We start from the raw sequence: 10247 nt of genomic DNA, 5'->3' as shown, positions 1-10247 counted from the left end.
CTTTGTGTATTTTTTCTTCTTTACAGGGGCAACTGATTACCGGCACGGGTTGGCTCTCTGGTTCAGCTGCAGTGCCTGCTAATGGGGTTTGAGTAGCTGCAGTGCCTGTTGGTTTATTTTGTCTCTCTTCTCCCTGATGGTGCTGCATAATACTAAGCAGTGTTTGGTAGATACTTGCCAGTGACCAGCACGGTGTGATAAGTTGTACCTCTTTGGAATAACCGCAGCATTTTTCTTTCAAACTTTCTATTATTTTATCAGGGTCTTGCAGTTGTTTGTGAGTGAAGATCCAGGCCACTGGTGGTGAGTAGTTCTCCAGATACCTGCCCATATTCTCCTACGTGCTATGCCACCTGTGACTGTACTCTGACAGAGCCTGGGTCATATTCCTAGATTGCTTGTTAAATATAAACAATTTCAAGACCAGAAACAAATTCAGGAGACATGGAAATAGGAATGTGTTGATTTGAACATCCCAAGGATATTAAAAATTCTGAAGAGAGATTGTAAGTAGCCTGGAGGAGAAGGAGGTGAAGGAAGGTGTCTCCCGCACAGATTGGTTCTTCGAGGAGAAAAGGTAGAAAGTGTAATTATTAATAGTTTCCACTAGATGGCTCCTGAAGTACAAAGATGACCGCAACCTTAAATACAGACAAATACCGGTCTTTACTATCCATTATTTTATCATACCATAAGACAGGGTTATACTGTAGAGCGAAGTGGTAACCTTAATCCACCTCCCACAGGTGATAAACAGCACATAAATACTGATAAACAGTGTATACAGCAAGGAAGGTGTTACATGACACAACTCTGAGAAGAAATGAAGCAACATTGTGACCAGCGACTATAAAATTAATGTAATGAATGCTTATAACAAATATAACAAATTTGTTTTAAGACGTTCTGGTCAGTTCTGTCATTGTCTCAACCCTTTGAGCCCCATGTTGGGTACCAAAAAGGACTTGTGTTTTAACCCCAGATAGCAACTAGGATCACACACCTATCCACTCACTCTCCACTGCCTGAATGGGGGAGGGAGAAGAGGGAGGAAAAAAACGAAGTGCCAGGTTGAGATAAAGACAGCTTAATAGAACAGTAATGGAAGAGAAAATAATAATAATAATAACAACGGTAATAATAGTAGTAATAATATTATTAATAATAGTAGTAGCAATAATAAAAGAATAAACAAAATTGTCCCTCTCAGCTTCTACAGAAAGCTGAAAAAGTCCTTGACTGCTTAGCAACAACTAAAAACATCAGTGTGTTATCAACCTTACTCTCATCCTAAATCCAAAACATAGCTGTATACCAGCTGTTAGTAAGAAAATTAACTGTATCCCAGCAGAATCACGGACAGGTCAGTTCTTTGTTCTCGTCAGTGATGAGACTGTGCATTGTGCTCATCACTATGAAAAGTCTCAGTTACCTGGCAGTAATCTGTGGGGAACAGTGATATAAGGAAATAGAGTTGCTCTGAGCCTGAATTAGACCTGTGCTTGTAAAGCTGGAGCAAGTCCTCCAGTACCAGTAAATATTGTCAAGCACAGCAAGGTCTGTGCAGGAGAAGGAATTCTGCTGGCAGACTTACGTGACAAATATTTCCATGCATTGAGTTGACAGGGGAGAATAACCTAGTAAGCCTGGGTCTCACAAAGTCCCAAAAAAGTCTGTAGCCGTAATGTGTATAGACTTGGGCATCTGCGCTTCTTGGTCAGAGACCTTCTGAAGCAGTTTATCTCCTGTTTATTTCTGTACAAAGACATGCCTGGGTACCAGTCTCACTGAACTCAGGATAACTCTAAGGTGGGTTTTTGATGCAGTGCTGCGGGAGGGACTGAAGTATGTTTGACAACATTTGTTCCAACCACAAACGACCATGTATATTTAATGTCTTTGTATGTCTTTTTAAAGCACTCTAAGGTATTTGCAAAATAACACTCACCACACTGTTTTCCACTTAGGTGACCTTTTCCTGTTTTTTTTTTTGCAAAACACATACAAGTGTTAACAGCCCATCTGACTGCTGAAAAGGCAGGAAACCAGAGTTTCTCATCACTGGACTTCTTCAATCTGCTCACTCTTTCTGCCCCTGTCAATCAGTATTGCTTTTCTAGCAGCAGCCATGCTTCCTTAAGCACCCTACATCTACCCAGAAACACGATCACCAAGGAGCCAAAGGGGAGGAAAACAAAGTTCTCATTTTTAAAAATATGTATGTTTTGCACAAGTGAATATTGGAGGATTTCCTTCATACAATTCACTTATCAATTGTGTATTACTTGGAACCCTGACCATGGGTCCCTGTCACCATTTGACAGATTAATGAAAGCTGTCCGTGTCTGTTAGAGCCAGAAATTTGTTGATTCCACAATTCTCAAATCTGTCATTTAAGGCTAACAGTGATGAGCTACTTCACTAAGAAAAGATCAACAAGGTTGTGGTGGCAGTGTCTCTGCCATGAGAATCTGAAGATATAAACCAGACAAGGGAGAGGTAATATTTTTTATTTACTTAGGTTGATGTCTCTAAAAAAAGAGACGGCTCTTTCAGCACACCAGCCCTCCTGGAAGTCTAAAATAGAAGCAGGAACTTTTAAAGCTAAATGCAGACTTTGATAGCAGAAACTTCACAGTTCGCTGTGAAGGTCACTGCTACTCATTCACTGGAGGAAGTGCCCTGCTCTACTTGAAATGAGTGCTAAAATTAGCTCAGCCCCATCTCAAAAGTCCAATAATCCATGTTGTGGGCTGAGCAATCACATCCTGTTGCTAAACTTGTATTTGCAATATTTTACTTCCTTTCTGAAGGCTCACTGCTTGCCAGGTACCACAGCTTCTCTTGGCATCACAGAGCCACAACAACTACTTGTGTTCATGTTCTTACCTTGCTGTAGTTTCAGTTGAGCGTTATCTTTCTGCATTATTTTGCATTTGCTGTGGGCTACGGTTATGCACTTTAGACAAGAAAGTGTGATGTATTTGTTACACATTAAATTGACTGTGGTTGATCTGAGCCAATAGTAACTGCTCTCAAAACTTAAAAACAACTGCCCCTCATCAAGTAATACAGAACGTTAAAAGCCAACTGAGAACCCACAACCCAAACCTGCTTAAAATGTCATTTTGAAATAGATTAGATAGAACTAAAGTTTCCCCAAACATCCCCTGTGGCTGGACAAAATGCCTGGGTCAGTTCTGACTTTCTCTTCTTAATGCGGGTGTGCAGAAAAGCATCTGCTGTGGTGCTGGGAGGCAAACATATTTTTTACTCCCCAGTGTGTGCCCAGCTCATTAGGTCACTGACTGCACCCAGACAGATTCTCTGTGTTCAGAGTGCAATATTTGCCCTTCTGGCTAGTGGATTTAGTCATTTTGCCAGCAGGTTTTCAGTCATAGTTCTGGCTTTGTTTGCACTTGTCAAATAGCTTCCCCTGCATTTTTTCTTTGTCCTGACGAGGAGCTTTATTCAAGATGCTTGTTTCCCTAGTTAAAAAAGAAGGTGTCTATCAACTACCTGAGGTCTTTGGCCATTGGTGGAGCACACAGCTAAGCTCAGGAAGAGGAAAGTACCAAGTACTGCACTGGCCTACCTACCTTCCCTGGGTGGCTGGTGCTAATAATAGCTTCAATCAGAAAAGGATGCTAGAATGAAAAGATCAAAGTGAGTTGCTGGAAAAAAATCTAGTGGGGATTTTCACTTTCACACCTAGCTATTTAGGGCATGCTTTTTGTTCATCTTTTCTTTTATCCACTCTGTCTTAACCACCACCTGTTCTCATTTCTATTCTTAAAGAGCCCAGCAGACCGGATTTTATGTCTCTCTTTCCTGGATACCTTCATTTTCACTAGAGGCCATATTTGTGTGTGATTTTTTTTTTTTTTTTTTTTGTACATTAACTTTACTAATGACATGCTTCAACTCTTCAGATCGGCAGTCAGGACAAGTGCAGCTCAAATAAACTAAATGTATCGCCAGTCACTTTTAATTATTTACATAAATATAGAAAGTACTCTTGCCTGGAAAAGCAGTAGTGATCTATGTATAAAACAAAATGGAGGTAAGAAACTTCTAACACATGCAAGACAGAAAACAGCCTATTTAAAAGTGTGGTTCTCAGAAGTTTTGCCCAGAATCTCTGAGCATGCCTCTGTCATGTTGTGCCTGATGAACAACGGCTTTGATAGTAACATATGCTGCTAACTCTCCTTTCTACATGCTTTTTGTTTAAGCCTGTTGTTTTGATATTAGAGTGGTGGATAGAAGAAATCTATGAAATGCAATAAATGTTAACTGGGGTTAATCTAATTCCAATGGGCAAGAGAGCAGAGGATACCCTTCCTTTGCAGATGATGTGGTTGCTTCACTTGGCTTCACTTTTCCTTCCTGAGCAGGCTCTCTCTTCTGCTCTGTTCAGGATTGCTTCTGGCACATCTTGCTTTGGTAGCAAAGAGCCTCCGTAGCATCTGCAGCGCTGAAAGGAAGAGCTGGCTTGTATCTAATTACCCAGCAACTCAGTTTCCTGTAGACCATCAACTCCCCTACCTTCAACTCTAACTTCCCAGAGTTCCTCTATATCTAGGCATGCATAAGACATGCATCGCTGTCTTGCTGAGTTTGAACATTATATACAGCTGTTGAGGATTAGGAATAACGACATGTACTCCTGTTTGCCAGAACATTTAGTTCTTTGTAGCTGTTTTGTTCTACAAGCACAGTTAATTGCAGAAAATAAGGCAACAAATGCTTTCAATTTCCTAAATACTTGTTCTCTTCTTTTGTGCTTTTTGTTTATAATATATAGTCAGAAGTGGCCTGTACATGTCTAGTTACTGGCAACATGTGCATGAAAAACAGATATGGTGGTTCTTGACAGAAAAGAGTGTCATGGAGACAGGTAACCTGTGAAATGGGCTCTTACCCCATATATCTCATAACTGTGTTCCTGCGTTATCGGTGTTATCTGAGCGTCAGTAACATTGGTTTCTGCTCTGTGTATTCAGGAAACTGCTTTCCTACCCACAGAAAGAAAATAAATGCTTTGCCAAATCAGTAGGAAACTGTCTCCTCTCCTATGTCCTGCAATAGCTGAAGACTGAAGTTGGAAAGGAGAAGAGGGAGCAGGAAGGGAAAAAAAACTGACTGAAGTAGTGAACTCTTTGTTCTGTTTAGAGGATTTTGACTACCCTTTGGCATTATTTCCTTTAACAAGGAGGTTTATGTTTAAGATATTTGGGCATTGAGAAGGGCTACAAAAAAAGCGCTAAAGGATCTAGACAGTTCTTCTAGGGCACAAAACACTACTCCGATTGTTCCTCAGGTTTGAAGCCAAGTGTCTCTAATACTGGGCATGATGCTTTACCATCACACAGATCTTTGTTTCTTCTGCATGATTGATGCAGTTGCATAATGGGCCTAGCGGTCTTTTATATGGGAAGCAGGCTAATTCTGGGCATAACCGTTATGTCACTGGCATGCGGTATCTTAAGTCCTGGTCTCATGAAGTTCCAAGCACCTTCAACAGCGTACTGAAAACCACCAGTGCTTCAGCAGCAGCGGTAGCAGCATCTGGAAAAAGCTGCTGCTGGCAGAAGGGGTGACTGTGATGTCTCACTAAATATCAGGTGGACAGATACTCTTTGGCTAAGTGAGCACTTAGGAGTGTTCACATTGCAGGCAGAAGCAGAGAGGAGTGATTCCTACAGGACACTGCACAAAGTATTTGCATTTTTTTTTGCAGTCATTAGGTTAAACTGTTTCTTATGGATAGATAATACAGTTGGCACCCTTGGTTCTCCCCAGTGCATTGCAAGGGGGGCAAATAGCCGCCGTTGAAAATTTCATTGAAGGAAATGACGTATCTGACAGTATTGTCTGTGCAAACACTTCCTCAACTATTAACCTTGCCAAGTTTAAAGTAACAATATTGATCAACCTTTAAAGGTAAAGCCAAGGGCTTTAGAGCCTCTACATCTGCAGTACTTATAACTTTGAGGTTAGCATAATCTTTGTTTTGGTCTGGGATGTGCAAGAAAAACAAGTCAAGCTGTGAAAAAACAAAATGAGAAAAATACCACAATGTGCAAACCTGTGGTCTGACTTAACTCTTAGAAGTAGGCGCTGTGTGAAGGTGTTACTGCACTGCCTGGGTGCAGGGGCTAGTGCCTGAAATCAAGCTGTGAGACATTACTTAACCTGCTGCACAGGGAAGGAGTGTGAAAGCAGTGAGGGATAAGAGAAAGCTGAGTCTCTTTGACAATGACACTTGATTGGAGCTATGTTATTTCCCATACTCTATCTTTGCACTTGGGGGAACACCTTTCAAAGACACCCATCCACCCAGACCCTGTAGGTACTCGTTAAACTCAGGAAACAGAAAGAGTTTTGTGTTTGGGGACCCAATAGAGCAACCTATAACCACCACAACTGCAGCCCTGCCTTCCTTCTGGCCCCAGGGAACCCACACCCAATCCACAAGGTAGGAACAGACCTTGGCAGCACCCCGGAAGGAACCAAAAACTATGTGACCACTGGGCTAAGCACCCTCTTTTCTGGAGATTTTTCTGGGAAAACATATGATTGCCTTAAGCTCTTGGTAGTCTGCCTGCTTTTTAATTAGTGGATCACTTCAAACGAAACCGTGAAAGAATTAATGTCTTTGGAAACTTTGCCAAACTTCAAACAAAGGAAATGAAGATACATGAATTATAGCAGAAACAAGGGCTTTACACTAGCTCTGCAGTGAGTTAGGGAGGACAAATGGTATCACACCTATGTGTGAGGATGATCTGTGACAATAAAATCCTGCAAGGGAAGTGACACACTGAAACTGCATGGTAGCATCAGAGCAAATGTGTAGTTCTATATCAAGTTCAGCTTTTATGGGTTTTATACTTTATTTGGTGAGGCTGCCTATGCTAGATACCCTACAGGGTATGAAATAAGCACTTTACTGGAAGCACAACAGAAAGAGCGCCAGAGAACAGGGAAAGCGTGGAACACAAAAGCAAAGCACATACAGACCCATATGGGGTGGTGGGGAAAAGCTGCTGTGGAGCTCGTGGGATAGAGAAGGTTAAAGTAGAAAAATTAAATGAGGGGAATGAGCTAGGGAAGAAGTCAAGAGGAGAAATGAGACTTAGTCAATCACTAAAATACAGTAAGATCACCAGATGTACCAGTCACTCCTCTGACAATTCACAAAGAATTGTGAAGCACTGTGTGTAAAAGTCGTATTTTTAATAACAAAACCTGTATAAGATGATGTTCTAGAAATAAGCTGCATATTTCTTATCACCCGTATGTGTTGGTATGTATCCCAGTGATGATGCTATTCGTGGGGCTCGTTAGTTTGTCCCATCTTTGAGCAGAATATGCTGCTTTTCGGACAAACTGCCGTAACTTCATTTCAGCAGCTGAGGGCACTCCATGACTGGCTAAGTGGAAAACACGGTCCTGCCGACAGCTAACCTGAGGCAGGAGGGCAGGCGTTTCCATAGCAGAAAGCAAGCAATGAGGCCAGCTCTGCTTGCCAAACCAGTGGGGGCTGCCTTTGGGCCCAGTATGGACTGCAGGGCTGTCGGGGTGTGTGGCTATAGGAGCAGAGTGAATTGGCTCAGACTGGCATACTGGTGATGGAAAAGTATGTTAGCAGCACTGTAGGATAGGAGTTCAGTTGTGAGGCAGTCTGGAGGCCAGGCAGACAGTCCTGATTTCACATCAGGACTTGGTTGCCCTGGCAAGTTCAGGGCCATGAATAGTGCCAAGGCTCTGTAAGATGCAGGGAGTTGGACATACAGGATTTAATGCACTTGTTTCTGGAAATTTAACTCTTCAAACACTTCTTTTTCCAAATCTAGGGTAAGAATGAGTGGTTCCTGCCAAGACCTTCTTCCCACAAGCCTGCAATTATGCCACTTATGACTCTGTCAAATTCCCATTCCCAGGGATTTATGCACACCCAGGCTTCTCAGACCCTTGATAATCAGGCTTTTATGAAAAAGCTGTACACTTGTGTCAAAATGAAGCTGTAGGGATAAGGGATTACTTTTTTTCTGGAGCCAGAGACAGAAGGCATATCCGAAGTCTGAGTTCGGGCTACATTTGCCCTCTTTCTTGGCAGGGTAACTGCAGTGCTGCATACTGATCTGGCTACAAAGCTGCTGCTATCTTAGTTAGCTTGCAAATGAGCTTCTCATGCAGGTACACTTGAGCACTCTGCTGACGTAACTTGGGAGAAAAAGTGGGATATTACAGAGCACTGGCTAGGATGGCTTTCCTCTTGCAAGATACGAAAGGGTTAGTTTCAACCATTTACAATAGTGTTATTTTATCTGGGAGAACAGCTTTAGAAGGAAAAAGTTAAATATATTAATGGCAAGATATCCAGTAGCTCTCCACAGAAGCTAAGAAATGTAAGTAATGTAAGTGTAAGAAATGTAAGTGCCAGCACATAAGCTTTTAGATGCCTGTGTAAACACTTAAGTATCGAGTTTAGCACCTGCAGCTGAAGTTATCTGATGAGCTGTACATCTTTGGACTTAGAAGGCAGGGCAGAACTTGAAAGACAGTGGAAAAACTGGAGAAGAGGCAAGATAAAGTGGCAAATTCAGAGGCAGAAAGGGCAGAAAAGCAATTCATCCGCAGGGTTAAGAATGGTGTCAAAAATTCTTATTCCTGCAACAGCTTTTCCTGTGTAAAACCTTGCAGTGAACAGTATGGTAAAGTTGGCACCTTGAGACAAGTGTGAGGTAAATGCTGCCTGTGCCAAAGTGGGAGAAGCAATCTCAGAGTAACTGAACAGGCTGCACAGGGCAGCCCAGCAGCCTCATGGCCTTTTGTGATGCAGAGGGAACACAGTTTAAAAAATTTGCTTCAGCAAAGTATGTGAGAAGAAATAGTCCTGGTCTTGCTTTGCAGCACACTTTATATATTCAGCTTGAACCATATGCTTGCGTCCGATTAAAGTGAAGCTTAATAATCTCCCCTAAACCTTTACCAGACAAAGCCTGTTTTTCTTAAATTTGCACTTTGCCATGTGTAGTACCACTTCTTTCCAGCGGGTGGAAAACGTGTACGTCTATTCGCCCGTGTTCCCCTTTCCTCGTACGCTTTTCAGCACAGCAGACCAAAGCAACTTGCTGACAGAAAACAAAGCATCAGGAAATCACGTTTATGTTAACTAACTTATTTTGCAATAACGGATCCTAATTTGGAGAAAGTTTAATTCGTGAGGGAAACAATATTTTCCCGGGAAGCCAATGTTTGTAAGGCTACAGGGAGTGAGTGGGCACAGGGTACATACAGTCTCTGTATCTCAATTTTTCCCGCTCCTTGTTTTTACCTCTATCCCTATGGTTAATCGCTAGCAATACTAACATGACTTGAATAGACTTTGCAGAGTGAGGTAGGAAGTAAGACACCCGCATGCAGCAGCGTGTGTCCAGTAAAAAACTGTGGATGTGTAGAAGTAGAGCGCACACAACCCAATATATTTGACACTTGAGCAGTGTTACCTTCATAGTGCAATACCGAGAAGGTTCTGATAGAGCATGCAGGCTGACATTGACACTGTAAAATAAGTATATTTTGCTGTTATTTTAAGACCTGAAATGAGTGATGTTCAGAGACTGTCACTGAAATAATTTATAGTTACATGCTCTGAGAACCATTTGTATTAAATCGACTAGACAGCAGGGCAGAAGTATTCCTAGCGTGTGCTAGCAAGCAAATAATCCTTCAGAAAAGCGTAGAATACTAAGGAAGTAATGAACTTCAGCATTGTTTTGCATCTTCAGAATGGGAAAAATGCAAAACTATTTCACATTTCAAAACTTTTCTCCCATATACGCACTTCGCTCTTCAACAGTCATCTGTACGTAAACGTCTAGGTCAGAGTTCCTGTGCTACACAGTTGCCTTCAGCGGTCTTCAAAATTAATTTATGTGCATTTGGGACGTTTAAGAAAATGTTTCTGCTCATGAGAAGAGGATTTTAGAGCTGACTGACATCAGGCAGCCCTGGGGGGTGCCACTAGGCACGAGTTCTCCGTGCAGAAGCAGGCACAGGGTAGCTCCGTGGCACTGGGGCATGCACCCCAATGTTTTGCGCACGTCTGCGCAAGTCCACGGGCCTCAGCTTCACGCCGGGATAAAACCCAGGCCCACTCTCTCTGCTGTGGTGGAACTGCTCAGGCACAGCTGGGAAAAACTCCCGCCCTTCCTCATGTGCGGCAGCAGAGACGT

Source organism: Charadrius vociferus, unplaced genomic scaffold (genome assembly GCF_000708025.1).
Source record: "Charadrius vociferus isolate BGI_N301 unplaced genomic scaffold, ASM70802v2 scaffold731, whole genome shotgun sequence".
Taxonomy (NCBI): Eukaryota; Metazoa; Chordata; class Aves; order Charadriiformes; family Charadriidae; genus Charadrius; species Charadrius vociferus.
Note: the sequence above shows the minus strand (reverse complement) of the source record.